The sequence below is a fragment of the Pipistrellus hanaki genome (assembly GCF_964339955.1).
Source record: "Pipistrellus hanaki genome assembly, chromosome: 1".
Taxonomy (NCBI): domain Eukaryota; kingdom Metazoa; phylum Chordata; class Mammalia; order Chiroptera; family Vespertilionidae; genus Pipistrellus; species Pipistrellus hanaki.
The window spans coordinates 45,223,439-45,246,085 of record NC_140503.1 but is presented as its reverse complement, the minus strand read 5'-3'; the positions used below and the strand labels follow the sequence as shown (position 1 = coordinate 45,246,085).

The window sequence follows — 22,647 nt, the reverse complement described above, 5'->3', positions numbered from 1 at the left end:
TGGCAGAGAGCCTGGGGCGGGAAGTGGGTGAGTACTTAGTCCTTGCCATTTCTAAAGGAGGACTCTTTTCTGACCTGTTGGTGACAAAGAGGCATAGCTGCAAGCCACATGGCTTTATTGGACTAGATCCTTGCCAGGAACTTCTTCTGTAAGATGGAACAGACAGGTGAGCTGAAGCACTGATCTGTTTCTGTGTTGGATTCATGGAATGGATTTCAAAGGATGGACAGAGGTTTAGTGTGGGGGGTGATTGATTGCTTTTCCCTTGATGGAGCAGCAGCTGTTTGGGTTCAACCCTCGCCTTTTGCCATATCAATTTTGGTTATTGAATTTCTTGCCCCGCAGTTGTGAACTACTGAGATGTGTTTGAAAGGAGAGGCAGAAAAGGAGGTAATAGTCTGGACCGGCTTCTCTGGAGACAGCCTTCCCAGCACCGCTTTCCTACGGCTTGTTCTTTTGGTGTAGTCAAGGCCAAGATGGCGTGCCTGGTGAGGCCGTCCTGGCACCATGGCCAATGTGTATGAAAACGGCAAAACCCAGTTGGTCCCTGGCCACACAGGGCCGAGGCAGAGTCCATTTGAGAACTCTCTCTGGCAGCCACATGGCTAACAATAAAGCTGAACTTTAAGGGAATCTGTAGATTAGAGCAGGAGGAGAATGAAATTCCTCATGGGGATGTGACCTGCAGGGACCATGAGAAGACTGCATGTGACATTCCAGTGGACAAGTCCCTTCTGCAATATTACAATTTGCTTGCCAGCCCCTGCAAACAGTCTGAGTCTCTTCAGAACCTATTTAGGACCCAGGAGGAGGACAGTGCTAATCAGAGGAGAAAGAAGCAGTATTCAAAGGATGAAGATGGCCATTTGTCAAAAGAAACTAATCCCTAAGAGGGGTTGATGAACTATTGATAAGCTCTCAGTCATTACAAGTATATGCATATTTGTAAGGTACTGCTTTATATGTCATTTATCATAGTGTTACCAATTTTGTCAGGTAGCCCTTTCATTTCTATGACCTCTTGAAAAGCATGGCAAATGCTACTAATATAGACCCCTCCTGGGACATCAAAATCCTTGTGTAGAGAGCAGACCTGTCATGCCACATACAAAAGGATTAGACCTTGAATGGCCAGGATAAATCCATTCTACGGTATATTGACATTCTTCTGCTTGTGTATTCACTCTCCCCACCCCTCCACCCCACTTCCCCTTTTCCTGTATTCTTATTGTCATCTTCAATGGAAATGATACTGACTCCTGACATCATTCCTCAACTTAGTATCTCCTGACCATCGCTGAGATGGAAATAAATCTGAACCTGTTTATTTCACGTTCCTCATTTAAATCTTACAGATGCTCTCCCAGCATGCTTTAATGGGATGTGGAGCTACAAGCATGAAAAGGGATATAAAAGGCTTGGAGGTGATTGGAGCCCATTGTTCTGGCTGTGCTTTCATTTTTATTTTTTTTTTCTATTTTCTATTCTGGTGTTAGCCCCAGGATGATTTCATGCAGATGTTTGAAAGGTGTGGGGCTTTACTCTTCAGAACTCTGGAGTTAGTCTGCATACTCATTGGAAGGACTTCAGTGACCTGTGGATGGGAAGGCAGCCTGATAAATTTCTGATCTCCATCCAGCTGTTACTGCCCATCTGGTTGTGAAATGTGACAGAACCAAGGCCAATGGTGTAATGCTGGAATATGTTGTATCTCAAATTCTTTTCTACCTTCTACACGGCTATGTGAATTAAGAGGGTTTGACTGGCAGTGGTCAGGAGGTTTAAATCACATTTTGAATTTGCCTGAAGAGGATTTATTGGATTTCTGCTCACCGCAAAGTCATTGTGCAAGGGGTTATTTACAAAGGGGTCACAAAAGTATAGAGAGCTTGCATTCCATTTTGAGAGTATGTTTGTGAAAGGATGATTATTAGCATGAGCTGGAATATAGATGGCAACTAGTATCTATGGTTGGAGCTCAGAGGAGGCAAGAAAACTATGGTCCTGGAAGTCTGCCCTTAGAGGGATTAGAACTCCAGTCTGAGTCTCGAGGGCCAGACAGGATATGAGTAACAGAGAACAAGGGGAGAGCATGAAGGCAGGGGAAAGACACACATAGTGTGGAGGTTGGAATGGATGAGGTATGTCTGGGATCCACTATTTGAACAGTGGATTTATATTTTCCTAAGAGAAAAGGGAAGGGTCAACTTGAAAGGAATGAATGGGCAGGTATCCTAACAATTTGGGTAGTTAAAAACCCAAATTAGCTTACATGATATGGATAATATATTGGCTCAAAACAGGAAAAAAGACCCACTTTTCCAGTTGCAGACATGGTTGTCTAGGGGGTGTTTCTCTCTCTCTAGATTTTCTCATATTCACAAGATGACTTCCAGCAGCAACCAAGGCTACTGCTTCTCTGTTCACATTTATAACCACCAAACAAAAGACCCGAGCTGAGCCAGTTTTAACCCTCCCGCAGACAGGGCAATGCCATGTGTTTAGGCTTGCGTTTCTGCTCATCCCAGTTAGTCAAGACAGAGAGGTGGTGCTGACTGGCTTATGCCAGTAAAGATCAACCTCTGGAGCTTAGTTAGGGGTTAACACTACCCAAGTTCTGTGTGTGCTATATACTGATTTTCCAAAGGAAAATAAAAAAGGTGGAAAGGAATAATAGGAGGCTAGAAGATGGGTAAACGGGGGAAAAAATGTTCACTCTAGCTTTGAGTTATGTGCAGCTTTGAATCCTAAGGTAAATGATCTTGGGGGATTTATAGACTTTATCCTAAAGGCAGTACATTTAGAGGTGATTACAGAGTTTGTTTTGGCCATTGAAATTAAAAACGTTTAACCTTGGTCCTACCCATAGTCTGCTCTTCCCAGAAAGTTGTTTACCAGTTTTTCTTCTCATCCTCATCCTCTATTTTTGCTCTTTCCTAGGACTGCACATGCTCAGGCAATTGGCTGATCTTTTTTGAGACCTGAGTGCCAAAGTTGAATAGCTCTGGAGGACTACCTCTCCCCTTTCCTGTAGAGTTCCCTTAGAGCCATTCTCCACTCAATTAGGATTCCTTTGTTGGAGGTTATTCAACTGGGTCTACTATTTGTTCACATTAACATTTATTTTAAAATTAAATAGAATTACTGAACTTCAAAAGTGCCATTCAGAGGCCATTCATCCATCCCTCTGTCCGTCCACTTATTCAACAGATTAGTACCTACTATGTGCTAGAAATTGTGTTGGCCTCTGGGGTGAACCTCAGCTTGGTACATGGTCCCTACCCTAGAAAACTATGGTTGGGAAGCAAATAAATCTGCAGTTTTGGTTTTTATGTGATGGAAATCATATGTAGCATATTATAGGAAGTTTAGAAAGGAAGCATTTCTCTCAACTTGAAGGTGTGAACAGATTACATTTCCTATTACATATGAGCAGAATGCAGCTGTTATTCTGTGACTGGGGCTACAGTTTTTAACAATTAGGGGGTGGAATGGAAATGCAGATTCCCAAGCCTTCTGTCTGAGATTCCAATCAGTAAGTCAGGAAATGGGATCTGTGAATCACATTTTAATCACATTTTAATCAGCTCCTTGGGTGGTTCTGATCATGGTGGTCTAATGAGTTCTGGCCTAGAGAGCAGCATGTGGGTGCAGAGCTGCACATGGAGGCTGGGGCAGGGGAGGAGCAGGAGCTGAGGGAATGGACAAGGAGGTTGCAGAAGGATGACGAGTTTCTGCGTCTGAGTGGTCAACAGGAAAGTGGAGGGCATCTGCAGCAGAGCATATGCTCTCCAGAAGAGCATATTTCAAACAGGAAAGAATTTCTTAGCCTTATTTTTGCACAGTGGATCTAAAATAATATTCCCAGAATAAAAGACTCTTGGAATAATCAGGTCCCAGACTCTAAGTGCAGTTCTTAATCTCCTCGTCTGACTCCAGCTGGGAATTATTTATCCTTGTTATGTTAGTTAGCATAGTGATTTTGGCATGTTCTTGAGTAATCTTGGAGTTACTCTACAAATTGCTTGATTCATTATTTAAAAATGTGATTGACTAAGGACTGAACAAACGTGTAATAATGTGTCCACATGGAGAGCAGTGAAGGAAGTGAGGAAGTGTGCCGCATTTATTCAGTTAAGGATATTTGGGGGGAGAGGGGGCACCTACATTGGACTTCTTTTCATGGAATCATTTTCATCTTTAGACAGGGTAACCATGAGAACCTTCTCAGAAGTTCTTGACTTTCTCCAAAAGCTGCTGTGAGTGAGCTGTGTCCTCCAACTCATGGACAGTGAACTATAGACTATACTTCTTACTTCCCGTGCAGGGATGATTTTTATTTACCTGAGGTTAAACTAGAAACTAGACCTCAGACTGGCTCTATGGCTTGCCTTATAGTTGGAATTGCCCCATCACCAGTACAAGCTAAGTGAAAATGAAAAGTCATACTTTCAATGTAGCTTATGACTGCTTTGTGTTTTTAGTTGTTTGAAAATAAGGGACCACCTGGAAATAAAGTATGAGAGCTGTTTCATCTTTGACAATCCATAATTTGTTTTAGGCATTAAAGTGTACATTAGTAGAAGGTGCAGAAAAAGACACTGAAAAATATTGACAGCACAGGATTTCTCAACCTTGGCACTATTGACATTTTGGGTCAAATAATTCTTTGTTGTTGGAGGCTGTCTTGTGCATTGTTGTTATTTTTTTAAGTATCCCTGGCCTCTCCCCACTAGACCCAATCATGACAATCACCATTTGTCTTAAGACATTGCCAAATGTCCCTGGGATTAAAACCACCTGTTTGAGTCAACAAAGCTTTTTATGGGTATCTTTTTACTCTGCTGTTAATCTACCTTTTGAGAATTTTGTTCTAATTATTCAAAGTAAAGACAGTGGATTCTCATTATTCAGAAAGCATATTTGCAAATTAGTCTACTTGCTAAAATTTATTTTTAACCCCAAGATCAATAATCTTGGCAATTTTGCAGTGGTTCCTGGACACACACATGTGCAAAGAGGCCAAACATTTGAGTTGCCTGATACATCTGATCCCTGCTGAGGTCAAACAAGGTGATGCTCTGCCTTCTCAGTCATCTCTTAGATTGTAAACAAGCTTCTTTTTCAAGGTCTATTTAGTGCCATATTTTTCCCATCTTTGTGCTTTTTATCGGTGATTTCACTGTTTAAAATGGCCCCAAAGTGTAGTGCCTAAGTGCTGTCTAGTATTCCTAAGACCAAGAAAAGCTATAATATGCCTTATGGAAAAAATTGTGTGTTAGATAAGCTTCCTTCAGGCATGAGTTATAGTGCTATCGGCCATGACTCCAATGCCTATCTGTCTCTCTAAACAGAAGGATACATAAAATAAACTTTGTATAGACCAGTTGATAAACATATTGTAAACAGAGGCTCACAGGAACCTAACCCTATATTTCCCTTTAGAGCAATGTTCGGTATTCACTAATTCAGTCTCCGTGGTGACTTTATAGAACATAACTACTGCAAATAACAAGAATCAACTCTGTTTTTCTAGACTACATTTCAGAAGACTACCTTTGAAAGATCCAATGTGACATATGTATTAAGCTAGATTGCTTTTTTAAAAAAATAAAAAACAAACAAACATAGCTACATTCTGCAGAATGTATAAAATGAATAATTACAAGTCAAATATTTTTCAAGCTATTACAGACCTTGTAAAAAAAGGTTGTATCAATTTATAGTATCACAAGAAACTTGCAAGAATGCCATTTCCAGAACACATTTGCCAACATTATTTTGCATTTTTTCATAGTTTTAAAATGCAAAATTGATATGCATTAGAGAATTCAAATTATACAGGTATTTAAAAATAAAAATGTAAAAGCTTCTCACCTTTCTCACTTCTTTCTTAAGAGTGTTAAGAATTTGTTTTATTTTAAGCTTATTAATAAAATATGCATAAAAATGAATGTATTTTATAGCCATGTTTAATATGGAGGGGACTGAACATTTGCCTCCTATATGCCCTTTGCATTATGCTTGATGTTACTTCGTATAATTTAGGTGGAAACTGCTAATAAAATAGTAATATGCAAATTAGCCATCACTCTGCTACATTAACAAGCCACTCCCACAGCCACACCCACCAGCCAATCAGAGAGAGTATGCAAATAAACCCAACCAAGATGGCTATAGCCACAGAGAGCAGGAGGAAGGTTTGGGTTTCCCAGGCAACGGGAGCATCCTCTGGACCCAGGCTGCTCCTAGCCTGTAGGCCCTGAGTGGCAGGGGTCGCAGAATGCCTCCTGGTCACTCAGAGCTTAAGAGTGCAGGTGCTAAGTGGCTAGGGGTGGGATGGGAACACCACCATAGTGACGTGGGGATGTTTTGCCCTGCCTGCAGTCACTTGGGAATGCACCAAGTGGCGATTTGGGTCTCAGGCCAGCAGTGGCACGGGAACCCATGTGGCGATCAGGTCTTGCCCCCAGCCTGGGGTCTCAGGCTGGCAGAGGTGCGCGGAACCATGCAGAGATCCCCTCCCCGCCCAGCCTGGATTCTCAGCCACTGAATCACACCAGCATCTTAAGTGTTTCTTTATATATATATATATATATATATATATATATATATATATATATATTTTTTTTTTTTTTTTTTTTTTTTTTAATGTTTTACAGAGAGGAAGGGAAAGGAATAGAGAACTAGAAACATCTATGAGAGAGAAACATCAATTAGCTGCCTTCTGCACAGTCCCCACTGGGTATGTGTCCCCAACCAAGGGATATGGCCTTGACTGGAATTGAACCTGGGACCCGTGAGTCTGCAGGCCATTGCTCCATCCACTGATCCAAACCAGTTAGGGCTGTCCAATATGTTAAAGAAAAAAAACCTATATAATAAAGAGGGAATATGCAAGGGAGGGCATTGGGGGATGACCAGGTTGTCAGGGGAGGGCAGTTGGGGATGATCAGGCCAGAAGGAGAGTAGTTAGGCATCGATCAGGCTGGCAGGGGAGTAGTTAGGGGGTGATCATCCTGGCAGGCAGAAGCAGTTAGGGGCAATCAGGCAGGCGAGCAGTTGGGAGCCAGCAGTCCAGGATTGTAAGAGGGATGTCCGAGTGCCTGTTTAGGCCTGGCAGTCGAATATCCCCCGAGGGGTCCCAGATTGGAGAGGGTGCAGGTTGAGCTGAGGGACACCCTCCCCCTGCACAAATTTCTTGCACCAGGCCTCTAGTCATTTATAAAATACTTAAGTTGTCGGGAAAATTTGCATAAATTATGCTTCTGTTTAATAGCTATTGTTTAATTTTTGTGCTAAGTGATTAGCTTTTGATAAGTATCTTTTAATCTAATTTTATTTTTATTTATTTATTTTTGCCAGGAGCTAAAGCTACAGAGCACAGCACAAATTCAGTCTTGCAATTTTATTCTTTTCTCTCAGTAGGCTTGACAGAGGATTTCAAATAATTCAATTTCCTGATAAAAAAGAAATTAAACATTGGATGCAAACAAGTAAACATTATTCAGAATTAGTTAAGATGCCTTATTTAAACTAGTACAACAGATGTTGGTGGAATGATTACAATGTGAGGGACTCTTTCATGTCACAGTGATTCTCTGACCCCTCCCCTCACTAGGCCTGGAGAGAAGTGGACTTGTGAGGGGCAGCTGATGCTCACTTGTGTTTTATGCATACAGACACTGCTCGGAGTAACTAGAAATCCTGTAGATGATAATTCCCTTCCTCTAGGTCCGTGGTTGGCTAATTGTGGCTCACCAGCCACATGAGGCCCTTTGGCCCCTTGAGTGTGGCTCTTCCACGTAATACCACTCATGGCCTGCGTGAGTCTATTTTGAAGAAGTGGTGTTAGAAGAAGTTTATGTTTAAAAAAAAATTTGGCTCTCAAAAGAAATTTCAATCATTGTACTGTTGATATTTGGCTCCGTTGACTAATGAGTTTGCCGACCACTGACGTAGGTTGAGGAAGTGAGGCTTTCTGTGCCAGCTGTTGATACTAGATCGGGAATTTTGATTGCGTGTGAAGCCCTATTTATGTGAGAAAGCTCTAATTTTCACTTACGATGATGTAGACACACAATAAAAATGCTGCTGGGAAAGAAGACTAAAACATTTAAGAGCTTTGCCTGATTTGAAAAGATCAGGAGAATTGCAGACCTTTGAAATAAGTAACAAGAAAGATGCTGTTTCTAGGATGGCAGAATAGAGGAATTGTACAGGTTTAGCATTCCCTACTTATTACTGAAAAAAAGTTAAAATAAGTCTGACTTTACTGAGGCCAGAAAGGACTGTTTTCTGGAAAGAACATCAAGACTCCAATGATGCCTCTAAGCCAAGGCAGTGTGAGTTTCTTCACCTAACAGTGAGACTGGCCAGGAGATTGCTGAGGGCAGGGGACTCTATTTTCCATAAGGAGTGTCATTTCCTTGATAAAGTTGCACCTCCATCCCAAATTCAGCACACTAGCGAGACTCCAGTAGGTCTCCTTGCAAATGTGGAGAAAATTTAAGGATTTGGCAGAGATGTGGATTTTAAAAAAGTCTTTTACGGTGTGTTTGCTATGAAAAAAAAATTACAAACTTTTTAAATTTTATAAATTCTATCTAATTTAAAAAGAACAATACCCTTCCCATAGGTTAGGAATTATGAGGTCTCATCTGGGATTCTTAGTTTACTCTTGGGATTAAGTTTGTTTATCAGTCTAGGCATTCAGATAATCATCAAAAACCTGGAGGCACACCCTCAGAACTGCATAGTTTCTCTTTCAGAACATTTGTGGGAGAGGCAGTAAGGAGAATGTTTAAAGGAAAATATTTTGGATAGTTGTTCACATTCCTCTTTCATTCTTAAAAAATAGTAAGCAAACTTTTTTTTACTCTACAAATTTTTAATTTATGAATATTTATGAAAGAACTTAAAACTTTACATTAACCTTAAAAACTAAACAAAAAGTGTATTTATATATTAACCTTTTTTCTTTTACTAACATTATCATTAACAATATTTGCACACTGACTTGTTATGAAAGATTTAAGTATTATTGAAAGGTTTAGAGTAAAAAGTAGATCATCATGTAATGCCCAAGTGTCATAAACCCCAAAGACCACCAGGGAGCCGAATCCGATGCAATTGCAGAAAGCCTGTATTTATTTCGGACTAGTCCGAGCCCAGTCTCACCCACACCAAGGAGGGCATGGGGGAGAAAGAGGAAGAACTTAACATATCAATGGGTTTTATAGGGAGGGTGGTGCCGCTACCTTGGCTGACCTGATTGGTTGGGTTAGGCCTAGGGTCCAGTTACCTGGAGCTGGACCCGCCCCATCCTGCCCTCTCACCCCACCTGCCCTCTCGCCCCGCCTGCCCTCTTACCCCGCCCTGCCCCCTCACCCCGCCCTGCTCTCTCAATCACTCATATGTAGAATCTAAGGTACAAAATAAACCGCTGAATGAAATAGATCCACAGACATGGAAGCATGGAACAGAAGGCGGAATCTCGGAGGGAAGGCAGGAGAAGGCGGGCAGGTGGGAGGTAATCAACCAAAGAACTTGTATGCATTTATGCATCACCCATGATGCATAACCCCGTGGACCCAGACAATAGGATGGTGAAGGCCTGGGTCGGGGGCGGGGGTGGGCTAAAGGGGGGTCAATTGAAAAAAAGACAACGCTTGTAATAATTTCAACAATAAAGAATTATTAAAAATAAGGTAGTAGATCAAGTTGTGTTCCCCCCCTCAAAAAATCATTTGTAAATAATCTGTTTATCAAATATAGAAGATTTAACTCATTAAAATAACTTATTTGTAAAAATAAATTCTTCATATTCTGGTTTTACATATATATATATATATATATATATGTATAATTGATTTATAATTATATATAATCAGAGAGGTAGAAACATCTATGTTAGAGAAACTTCAATCTGATGCCTCCTACACACCTTCCACCAGGAATCGAACCAGGGACCGCTTGTGTCATGGGTTGACGTTCAACCACTGAGCTACACTGGCTGAGCCTAAATGACATTTTCTAAATGGTTATTGTTTCTGATCACCTATAAGCCACTAGATTCAAGGCATACAGTCATATCATTTGCAAAAAAATTAAGGTTTTACTACCTTCCTAATATTTTATGCTATGGTATTTCTCTGCATTGGTTAGAAATACTAACCTAAAAAGGCCACAATGAGAGGAAACAAGCATTTATCTGAGATAAAGAAGAATAGCTCTTTATTTGGGAAGCACCAATTCAGGCAGAAACACAAACACTGTTCCATTTAGGAGCGGAAGGCAAGAGGCATTTATGAGAAAGGGAAGGGGAACAGCTCAGTGGGCTGAAGGGAAGCATTTCTATAGGAGCAGATTAGCCAACACAGTGATGTTAATTCTAAAGAATGTTTCAGTGTTCAGTTTTTTCTGTCACAATGTCTACTTTCTTATCTTTGCAAACAGTTCATTGGGACATATTGTTGCTTTAGGCCCAGTCTGAAGGTTAAGTTGTTCTGTTTTAACATTCCAAAGGTTTCAGGCATAAGACAGGCAAGGCGCAAGGCACTTCCTCTGGGATGGCAGTTCCAACTCCACTTGCAAGTGGTTCTGTTTCTATGATTATCTTTTTACAGAGGGCGAAGGAAAATGTGGAGTAGTTTAGCAGGCATCCTTGTCATCTTGGGGCATCACCTGTAATTCACCATTTGTTTGCTCATTTCTATGTGTCTCTGATTTACTTTATTAGAAAGTATTTGTTACTTAGAGAGTATCATATTCGTTACCATCAGGAAGAAGGTTAAGGCACTAGCTATTTCCCAGAGGACTTGCCAGTGATGTGGGATAGGCCACACACACACACACACACACACACACACACACACACAAAAGTGCTCCTGACTCATGAAGGGTGTTCTACGTGGTTCCCCTCTGAAGAGTTCACAGCATGTAGGAGGAGCATGTTGAAGCAACCGAGGACTTTTATCTAAACCACAGGCCCTCTGCCCACACTGTGGGTGAGGCTGATGTACATGAACTTACGTGTCCGATTTTTAAAAATATATATATTTTATTGAGTTTTTACAGAGAGGAAGGGAGAGGGATAGAAAGCTAGAAACATCGATGAGAGAGAAACATCATTCAGTTGCCTCTTGCACACCCCCTTCTGGGGATTGTACTCGCAACCAAGGTACATGCCCTTGACCGGAATCGAACCTGGGACCTTTCAGTCAGCAGGCCTACGCTCTATCTACTGAGCCAAAGCAGTTTAGGCACGTGTCCGATTTTTTGAAGGAGGGCGATGGTGGAATAGAGGGGTCTGGCCAGTGGCATGGACCCAGGCTGGGGTAGAGTCTCGGGGGTCTGGAAGCCATGTTTTCTGGAGGCTGATGGAAGCTTGTTCTCAGGGTGCCTGGAAACTAATTGGTAGTGTAAACCGTCAGCACTTATGTTGTAAACAATCGTCCTTGTAAGGTCCCAGATGAGAGGTTTGCGATGCAGAAGCAAGTCACGGAATCCAGGCGATTAAAAGGGAGGAGGTTTTAATCTGCACTCCCGGGCGAAGCTCCTCCAGCCTCGACCTAACAGTCCTTTCCTGTTAGTACACACATTCGAACTGGGACACTTTCATTAGGGAAATTTCAAATTTCCAATGAGCCTGAAAGCCACAATAAGCCCTGATACCTTAAAGGAAAGGTGTCCCCCCATCCCGCGCTGATTCCTGGAGCCCTGTGGGTTTTGTGGAGGCCCCTTTGGGTTCCCACGTCTCGCTCCCCCATGTCAACCAGACGGACTCTGCTTTTAGGGATCTACGTTGCTTATTGGGCTTCTGAGTAAACATACATTTGAAGACAACATTTTGCTGCTAAAAAGTTTGAAAGGCCATCATGGCAGTTGGTTTTACTAATTTATATCAGGTTTGTACAGTAGCATTCATCTTGCCTGTACAACTATGACCCTTTCACATTCTAACTTAATTGCATTTCTCAAGGAAAATCTCCTTGCCTACAGGATTGAGAAGCGATTTCTTCATTTTTCGTAGTCCTCACAGACGGTTTGGGTGTGCGTGAGTGTGATTGGGTCACTTGTGTACATGTCCTATTTCGTCTGAAAAAAATGCTAAGCTTCTGGAGGACCTGCTTGTTTCTTCTTCCTTCTGTTTTCCGTCTCTCCTACCCTCATTCCTAAACACGTATCCCACAAGTTCAGAACGGCCAGAGCCCCTCATTGCCCTCGGACCTCCATGAATTAACGCCCCTCTCGCCATCCACTGGTGCTGGGACCAAGAAGGCAGGCTCGAGGTCCTTTAGATAAAGTCCTCACTGTTTTGAAGTTTCCCTGTACTCTCTCTTCCTTCGGTTGCCATTCTGGAGTGCGAGTCCCTCTGGCCATGGAGCAGGCAGGCAGGATATTAAGAAAGCTCTGAGTAGCTGCCTCTGGGGATTGCTGTATTTTGCTAGGATCACCAAAACTTGAGGCGTGAGGGCTTGCCAGCAGACCTCTCCCAGTTCTGTGTGGGCTACAGTCTAAACATCTGAGGCCAGCGGATGTGGCCTGAGCCCAGAGGAGCTGTGGTCATGAAACCTGATTTCACGGGAGGATTATCAACATCGTCCTCAATGTTCAACTGTGCCCTTCCTAAGCTTCACGGATGAATCGAAGTCCTTTCTCTGAGAAGCTCACGGGGGCCAATCAGGCCTGCAGTGCGCCGTGATCGCCGTTGTTTGCCAGATCCTATGTGTTACAGCACCAGCACTTTCTTGCAGCCTTGCTGCCCTGTTCTGTAGTGACCCAGTGTCCCGTTTGCTTCTTCTGCCACACCCGCTCTGACGCAGCATTGTTGTCCCAGCCTTGATATGTAGCGGGTGCTTGTTTTCGGCAAGGACCTTCGATTGTGAGGGAAACCCGTTCACACCAGTTTGGGAGATGGGGAAGGTTTCGGTGTGTCCTTGGGAATGTCGCAGGATGGGAAATGAGGGGCCCGGGCTCACCGGACTGGACTGAGATACTCAAGGAGCTCTCCTGGGTGCCTGGGTCCCTGGTCCTGCCTGGGGTGTCCTTTCTCTTCTTGTCACGCAGATGGGTTGTACTGTCGTGGTGATTACTTACCAGTTTGCTGTAGCCTCTGTGGCTGCCCCAGCCTTCGTCTTTCTGACCTCCCAGCTCGAGCTTCATCAAACGGAATGGCTCAGTTACTGGGGAGAATCCATCCCATTGCCCCAAACTGGCCTGTTTGAGTGAAGCCATCGAGGCGCTAGAGCCCTGGCCTGGCAGTGGGTTGACTATTCAGCCTCACGGTACAAACGCCACTCCTCCTCAGATGGACTGCGGTGGAGGTGAGGAGTGAGGCCGGTCCCACAGGCCTCGAGGCTGTCCTTCAAGCTGGACAGACTGTGAAACACGTCTCTCCGATTGCCGGGCGTATTAGCTACATAATGAAGTGGCTCATCCTTTCCCCTAATTCTAACCTCGCTGTTTTGAAGTTTCCCTGTGCTCTGCCTTCGGTTGCCATTCCATCCCTCTGGGTGATGAACTCTGCCCTGCTCCTCCGCTCTTGTTTGGGTTTGGATTCAAACTGAATTGCATTAATGGAAGCAGCCAGATAGCATCTGAGCCCTGCCCCGCCTTTCCTGCCAGGAGGCAGAGCATGAGGAGCAGGTTGGCTAGGCCAAGAGTAGCAGTTGTGAAGATTCTGTGGGGAGATGGGGCTCCGAGGCCTCCCTCAGCCCTTCCCGCTCACCCAGGGCCCGGCCTCAGCCAAGCATCGGGGAGCAAAAATGATTTGCGTTCCCATTTGTACAAGAGGTCCCAGCTTCCCCCTCTCCGTCTGCCGAGTAGGAAATGAAAAAGAAAGCGTTCTGAAGTGAGAGAGAAGAAAAGAACTGGTTAGCCTCGTTCTCGGAAGCCGGTTCTGACCGTGCTGTGCTTTTCAGCTTCATCAGACCCGCGTGTTATTTCTGAGCGGTGGGAATAATAGAGCTTACACCTAATCAAGGAAGAGAATTCCAAACAAAAGCCTGGGTGGGGTTTCCTGGGCAGGAGTGCGATATTGTAATAAATGGGAAGCGGAGTTCTGCAGTCCAATCTCGGGGCTGATTACACACATTATAGCCGGGGCCCTGTTCTCCTAGGAATGTAACACACCCCACAGAGGCCCCTCCTCAGGGGTGTGTCCGCATTTCCTGCCGCTCTCTCCCCCAACAGTTAAATGCTTGCACCAGAGGAGCTGCGAGCCTTGTTCCGAATAATTAGGGTCTCTGCCATGGGGCCGTTCTGCAGGTGAGTTTACCTTACATTAAAGACCGCTAGGGAGGCCTGTGGCTGAATTCTCTGCCCGCGGCGCCTACATTAGTCAGCGGAAAGTGCCTGCCAGGTTCTGACATTCCAGTAACAATGGCCAACATTTCCAAGCACTAATGAGCGAGGCACTTTATGTGGAGGAGAGGAAGATGCTTAGATAAAAAGTCTCTCCTCCAACAAAAGGGGCAGCGGTTCTCTGTGACCATGCGTGGTGGCCTGTTGCTGTCCTCAGTCTTCTGGTCACCCGTATTCTCAGCCTCCCCCCTCCCCCCTGGGCCTCTCTGAGCCCTTAGGGCTTTCTCCCACGTGCCAGGTTCCTGCCCCTCTCAGGAATTCTGTGCTTCCTCCTGCTGCATCCCTCCTCACATCTTTCCCCCTTTCTCTCCTTTCTTTTCAGTCTTGAAGCATCTTTTCCTTTGAGACAGCTTCCCCACGTCTCTCTCCTGCCTTGTCCCCAGGGCCTGTTAGATGCCACAGAGACCCTGTGCTCACCTTGTCATCCTCTTCACCATCACCTCTGTTAGCCCTTACCATCCACTGTTAAACGATGGCTGTGCTTTCTTTGTTTTGTTTTGTTTTGTTTTGTTTTCATTTACAAGCTCCTTGAGGCTAAAGGCTGTCTCATTGATCTTCAAATTCCCAGGGCACATAATAGGTACAGCTGAATGGTCTGAAGAAATTCTCTCTCTGTCTCTGTCTCTCTCTCTCTCTCTGTCTCTTTTTAATGAAGAGCAACTTCCACTCCTCATGCTTTTCTCTCTATATAATTCAGAGAGAAAGGGAAGGGAGAGAGAGATAGAAACATCAATCATAAGAAAATTATTGGTTGGCTGCCTCCTGTATGCCCACTACTGGGATTGAGCCCGCAACCCGGGCATGGGCTCTTGATCAAAACTGAACCTGGAACCCTTTAGTCCACAGGCCAATGCTCTATCCATTGAGCCAAACCAGCTTGGGCCAAGAAATTCTCTTAAACAAACTATATGTTCTGATTTTATTTTTCTCTTTATGCCCCATATCAGATAAATGTTTACTACAGCTTTGTCTATTAGACATTTTACAGTCATTTTGAGGTTTTTTGTTTTGTTTTGTTTTTCCAATGTCTCTTGCTGCCACATCTCTTGTTTAACTTCAGAATGGCAGGAGAGCCATACGCGTGTGGCGGGGAGATGACTCCTGGTGCCTGTGGGCTGCCCTCACTGTTCGCTGGGGACCTGCTGTGTTCCAGCAGAACAGTGAGGAGAGATCACACAGGCGATGGTGCCTCCCTGACCGCACCCCCTCGGCTCCCCCTGCACCTGTCCCTTCCAGCCTTCCTGTAACGCTCCCCTCTATTAGAGCACCGTCCACACCGCTTCCTGTACAGATGCCCTTCTCCCATGGCAGGCCCGGTGGGCTGGTGCTCCACACCCTCCCCATGGCTGGGCAGGCCCTGAGTCAGCTCCACCTGGTTTCCTTTGGAGGCCTTCAGGGGTTCTTTCAGGTTTCCCCACCAGGGTCACCCAGGGCGTTTGGATGACATCCCCCCCCCCCCCCTCCCGTGTGCATCACGTTTTATTGCAGTCATTTGTGGGTCTCCTCCTACGGCAGAGGCCTGGCCTTACTCCTTTCTGTATTCCCCAGGGCCTGGTGTGCAGTTCCAGCTCGCTGAGCCAACAAATTAGCCCATAAGGAGCGCTTTAACTTTGCCTTTTTGAAATGTGTGCATGTCCTCAGTGGGGGCACATGTCCTATTTTACAGCTGAGGCCTGGAGCCTCCGAAGCTCAGGCACTAGCCACGTGCTCTGGATGAGGTGAGATGGTGACTCCGCCTGAGACCTTGTCTGGCGGGCTCTTTCCCAGATAAGACAGACTCCTGCAGGTTTGATGAAAGTCATATGCTGTCAGGAGTCAGGCTGCCCTGGTTTCTGGTTTCCTTGTGGGCTTGGGCGGCTGTTCTGATTGGCGGCAGGAAGGGCCGTCCGAATTGCCGCGGGCGGGTCAGAGCTGGCCTTTTCCCGGGGTGGTGGCCATGCTGCTTGCAGTCTGCAGTGGAAGGTTTTGGGCATGGCTGCGAAAGCTCTGCGGCCAGGGTGGAAAAGTCAGTCTCCTCCCACATTGTATACCGTGTGGGTTCTCCTGCAAGTCACACTTGTGTGTTTTTCCTGAGAACATTCATTATCCGTGCATTCCCCCCATTGACGCACGTGTTCTCAGAAACGCTTTATAAATATCCCCTTGTCGCCTGTGCAGTTAGCTCCGAGGAGAGGGGCATGTAGGAGCTGCTAATTGTGTGTCTGCTGGCTGGAGATTCACCAGCAGCAATCCCAGACAAGCTGTTAACAAGTGTTAAAACGCCAACGTCTACCCGCTGCCTGACATCCCCTCCTGACACTCGGGGTACAAACTTTCCCTCCACGGGGCTTCTCTTGAGTGCCAGGGGTGAGTACAGTTCCCGAGTGCCACTTGGAGAAACATGACGATGCTCTTTTAGTACAGTACAACATGTCATTAGTTTGGAATAATGGAAAGTCACCTAACGTAGAGCAATTTAGGGAAAATTTGAAAATATTAAATTGCAGTAGACTGACAGATGATATGCTTGAAGGAGCTTTTTGAAAAGTGATCTGTGGCACACATTTAAGACATTATTGCCCAGAAGAGGGTGTGAAGGGGTCTGTGCTAATGGTATTTAAGAGCAACAATTAACATACCACTTCATCATTAAGTGCTGCCGGAAAGCTTGAGGGGCACCCTGGCAACTGCTGCACCCTCACATTCCTCACATAGCCATGTGTCCAGCGGAACGAGCTTGGACCTATTTTGATGACCCCGGCTTTGCTAGGCAGACCCCGAACACTTCCAACTGTGTGGGGCTAGGGTTACTTCGCTCAGTGAAGCCATGCAGTCCACAGGAATGCCATCCTCCTGTGCTTCAAACCGGCAAGTGCTGGGGTGTCTGCATGCGCGGCAGTGCCAGACGCTTTCAAAGAGCAGTGTCGTCCACTGCAGAGGATGGGCAGAAACTGGCTTTTGGCTGCGCCATAGCACTGTCCAGGCCTGGGTTGAGGAGTCAACCATCCCTGCTTTTCATTGGCTGTGAGAACTACATGTGTTACTTTACCTCTTTATTTATTTATTTATTATTTTATTTATTTTAATTTTTATTACATTATTATCTGTGTACATATTTTACCGTTGCCTCCCTCCCCAGAGTTTTGTGTCCATTGGTTGTACTTATATGCATGTATACAAGTCCTTTGTTTGATCTCTTATCTCCCCCAGATCTCCCTCCCCTCCCCGCTGTAATTTGACAATCTGCTTGTTGCTTTACTGTCCCTATATCTATCTTTTGGTTCATCAGTTTATAATGTTCTTTATTATCCATAAATGAGTGAGGTCATGTGGTGTTTCTCTTTCATTGACTGGCTTATTTCACTCAGCATGATGTTCTCCAATTCCATCTAGGTTGCTGCAAATGATGAGAATTCCTTCTTTTTATGGCAGCATAGTATTCCATTGTGTAAATATACCATAGTTTTTTGATCCATTCATCTGCTGATGGGCACCTAGACTGTTTCCAAATCCTAGCTATTGTAGATTGTGCTGCTATGAACATAGGGGTGCATATATCCTTTCTAATTGGTGTTTCTAGTTTCTTGGGATATAATCCTAGGAGTGGTATTACTAGGTCGAATGGGAGTTCCATTTTCTGTTTTTTGAGGAAACTCCATACTGTTCTCCACAGTGGTTGCACCAGTCTGCATTCCCACCAGCAGTGCACGAGGGTTCCTTTTTCTCCGCAACCTCGCCAACACTTGTCGTTTGTTGATTTGTTGATGTTGGCCATTCTGACAGGTGTGAGATGGTACCACATTGTTGTTTTGATTTGCATCTCTCGGATAATTAGTGACTTTGAGCATGTTTTCATGTGCCTCTTGGCCTTCCTTCTGTCTTCTTTTGAAAATATTCTATTTACGTCCATTGCCTATTTTTTAATTGGATCATTCATCTTCCTTTTATTTAGTTGTATAAGCTGTCTGTAGATATTGGAGATTAAACCTTTATCAGTGGTAACATTTGCAAATATGTTCTCCCACACAGTGGGCTTTCTTATTGTTTTGTTGATGGTTTCTTTTGCTGTAAAAAAGCTTTTTATTTTGATGTAGTCCCATTTGTTTAGCTTCCATTGCCCTAGGGGCAGTATCAGTGAAGAAGTTCTTTTGGCATATGTCTGAGATTTTGCTTCCTGTGGATGCCTCTAGTATTTTTATGGTTTCCCGTCTTATGTTTAAGTCCTATATCCATTTTGAGTTTATTTTTGTGTATGGTGTAAGTGATCTAGTTTCATTCTTTTGCAAGTATCTGTCTAATTTTCCCAACACCATTTATTGAAGAGACTGTCTTGACTCTATTATATATTCGTGCCTCCTTTGTCAAATATTAATTGAGCATAATGATTTGGGTTGATATCTGGGTTCTCGATTTGATTCCATTGATCTATATGTCTGTTCTTGTGCCAGTACCAGGCTGTTTTGAGGACAGTGGCTTTGTAATACAGCTTGAAAGCTGGTATTGAGATCCCTCCTACTTTACTCTTCTTTCTCAGGATTGCTGTGGCTATTCGGGGTCTTTTATTGTTCCAAATGAACTTTTGGAGAGTTCTTTCTAGGTCAGTAAAATATGCCATTGGTATTTTAATGGGGAGTGCACTGAACCTGTAGATTGCTTTGGGAAGTATGGACATTTTGATGGTGTTGATTCTACCAATCCATGAACATGGTATGTTCTTCCATCTGTTTACATCTTCCTCTATCTCTTTTTTCAGTGTCGTGTAGTTTTCCGCATATAGGTCCTTAATTCCTTAGTTAACTTTATTCCTACGTATCTTAATTTTTTTGGTGCGATGGTAAATGGAATTGCTTTTTTAGTCTCTGTTTCTGTAAGTTCACTGTTGGTGTATAGAAATGCCATAGATTTCTTGGCGTTAATTTTGTATCCTGCTACATTGCCAAATTCATTTATTAAGTCAATTAGTTTTTTAATGGAGTCTTTTGGGTTTTTTATGTACAATATGTCATCTGCAAATAAGGATAACTTTACTTCTTCTTTTCCAATTTGGATGCCTTTTATTTCCTCGTCCTGTCTAATTGCAATGGCTAGTATTTCCAGTACCATGTGAGAACTACATGTGTTACTTTACCTCTTTATTTATTTATTTAAAAAATACATTTTATTGCTTTTTTACAGAGAGGAAGGGAGAGGGATAGAGAGCTAGAAATATCGATGAGAGAGAAACATCAATCAGCTGCCTCTTGCACAACCCTTACTGGGGATGTGCCTGTAACCAAGGTACATGCCCTTGACTGGAATCCAACCTGGTACCCTTCAGTCCGCAGGCCGATGCTCTATCCACTGAGCCAAAGCAGTTTTGTCTATTTTACCTCTTTAAGCCTCAATTTCTGCATCTGTGAAATGAGGATAAAGACAATAGTTACCTCCTAGGGTTAGCGTGAGGAAAAAGGAGGCAACATGTGAACTTTCAGGCATATGTGTTCATGGTTGGTCTGATGTGGCTGTTGCCAACGTGGTAAAGAAATAAATAAAGTTTAGCATGGCACTGTTCTATTAGACCAGGTATGTTTTGTGTTCTGAGGAAACAAGCGTGAATGGGTAATTCCTGGTGGGGCACAGAAGGCTAAGAGGGCGGGTGGCCGGAGAGACTGTGAGGGAGGAGTCTACCTATGAGCAGGTCTTCAGTGCTTCTCTATCTGTTCCTTTCACAAATACCCATCAAGCCCTTAGGTCCAGGGGTCTTCAAACTACGGCCCGCGGGCCACATGCGGCCCGCAGAGGAGTCTGATCCGGCCCGCCAGGTTTTTTGGGCAGTGAGTGCAGCCGAGGTGTTACAGTAGGAATTAGTAGTTCATATAGTCCGGCCCTCCAGCTCTCTGAGGGACCGTGATCTGGCCCCCACTTTAAAAAGTTTGAGGACTCCTGCCTTAGGATGTGCCAGCAACTGTGCCAGGCCCTCAGTAGATAAAGTGCCATGCCCTCCGGGAGCCTACCTCCCAGCAGGAGACAGAAGGCGAGGGCACAGTGGTGTGAGTAAAGGCACCAAGGTGGAGTGGGGCGGAGGGCAGATGCTGGGAACAGGAAGGAACCCCATGTGGCCAGAAGGTGGGTGCAAGGGCAAGTGGCTGAGGAGGGAAGCAAAGTGCCTGTTGGTGAAGGGGCCGGTGTTGTTCTAAACAACACGGGTAGCCATGGGAGCCTTGGTTTTTGTTTTTAATATGAAGGTTGTTTTATCTCCGTTCTAATTGTAATACATGTTCATTATAGAAAATGTATAAGAACTTAAAAGTAAAAGAGAAATACACCCATAGTCCCACCACTGAGGAAAAAATGAGTATTTTGACTACTTTCTAACAGAATCTCCCCCCAAAGCATTGCTTGGTTAGTTTACTCCTTGAGTGGACATAGTTCTAATCATGCTAGAAGTACACTCTTTCCTCCACTTATTATAAACAATTTTTTCAAGTTTTCATAAACAGCATGTTTCTGGCCTTGTAATAACCAAAAGAACGAAACAGTAAACTTCAGCCTCTGGTTGTGTCCATGTTGAGTAAAGAATGAACACTTAGCATCTAAGATTATTTCCTGATGGGAGATCCATCATTGAGATGAGTGGGTGGTTCAAGGGAAGGACCATTTAGAGATGTTTAAAACGCATTGTCCAAGTACTTCCCTGAAAGATAGCACTGGAAAGGTTTCCAAACCTTTGACCTACAGATTCCTGGGACTGCAGGGGGTGGTGGCTCTGAGCAGAAGGAGGTTGGAGTCAGAGTGGTTGGCTGCCCCTAGGGCGGGCGGTGTCAGAAAAAGAATGTCAGGACCCAGCTGTCTTGTGAGCTGCTTGCCTTTATGGGGGACTGTTAGCTATTTAAGAGACACTTGGTTTAGGACCTCCAGAATTCCCTATTTTCTTTTTTTCTTATAGTTTTAAGAATGTAACTGCTTAAATGTCACTATCCCCTATTGAACTGAGTTCTCAGAGCCCCTAATCCAAGGCATTAGCATTTTTATGTATCTAATTATTATTAAACTTCATAAAGTGTCTGTGTGTCTGGGCTGGGGGGTGGGTGGAGATCAGGAGAAAAGGGGCTGGGCAGTGACTGAGGTGTGGTCCTTGCCACAGTGGGGCAGGGAGCACGCTGGAGAGAAGGGTACAGACCAATGGCCCCAGCCGAGTGAGAGTGGAGTGTGGGCACGAGGTTGAAGACCTGGACTCGGCTCTTAGTCATGCTTCTGGCTTGTTCATCACCTGGCCGAGTGACCTGGAGCAAACTTCTCATGGATGCATGCCAGCAGTGGTGATCTCGTCTCAGGTGTGACACTGCAGGATATTTTTAGGCATGGACATGTAAGAGACCGTGACTTAAAGAAAAGACAGAGAATGATGAAATCAAAGTTTTTCCTGTTGTTGAAAGCACAGTGTGGCTCCTGGATAGTCCGGTGTCCAAGTGAGCAGGAGTGGTTGGCGCTGACAGCCACTCATCAGAGGGTCCACAAGGTGCTGGGCTTTTTTTTCTCAAAGACCACTTGTTTCTGTGGGTGGGGCTCTGCCCTATGGCAGACAAACACCTTCCTGGCCATGCCCCAGAGCCCGGCCTTTGGAAAACATCCTTGGCCCGTTCTCTCAGGGCTGGAGACATGTCTCCCAGCCTCATGCTCATGACCTCCCAGGGGCTGCAGGAAGGAGCACCTGGCGGGTGCCCAGGTGAACCCTGACCTGGGGTTCTGAGAGGCTGAGGCTGGACAGACACAGTGTTAGACCATGTAGCAGTTTCCTAGGGCTGCCTTAACCATTTACCACAAACTGGGTGGCTTATGTAGTGGAGGAAAACAATTTTCCCTCTACGCGTCAGTGTTCTTACCTGAGACACTCTGTAAAACAATATTAAGGAGAAAAACAGACATTTATTAACATGTATACCTCATGGATACATTGGAGATAGCTCAGCAAAAAGAAGTACTCTGAGGTAGTTTTAAAATTCAAGCTTAAATAACCATCTTCATAGGGAAAAGGGAAGGGGGAGAGTAATTTTTAGGAAAGGTGAATGGGCCCTTTGAAGAAGAGATGGGAGAGATGATAGTTTATGAAAAAGTTCATCTGGATGTAGAGATGACTCAGTCTTCCTTCATTGATAAAACTCTCGGGGAGGTGATTTATACAATTGAGTTCCTTTTGGAAGATTTATCTCTAGGCAGATAAGGGAAGTTCTGAGGAAGCCTTTTCCTGAGTTTGCTGTTTTTACTTGTTTACAGCTCAAAATAACCATGATATCAAAGTAGTAAATTTTGCTACCCTTCATT

General features: G+C 44.4%; 1 protein-coding gene across 7 annotated transcripts in view; it reads left to right on the top strand.

Annotated features, from left to right (window-relative positions):
* TLN2 (talin 2) overlaps positions 1-22,647 on the top strand; it is a 402,173-nt gene that overhangs the window by 131,999 nt on the left and 247,527 nt on the right. The window contains exon 1 of one of the 7 annotated variants that reach the window (XM_084886347.1): positions 14,212-14,271. The exons of the other annotated variants lie outside the window; for them this stretch is intronic. The gene's annotated coding sequence lies outside the window, so the exon portion shown is untranslated. Of the gene's footprint in view, positions 1-14,211; positions 14,272-22,647 lie in introns of those variants that run through there. 7 annotated transcript variants of the gene reach the window in all.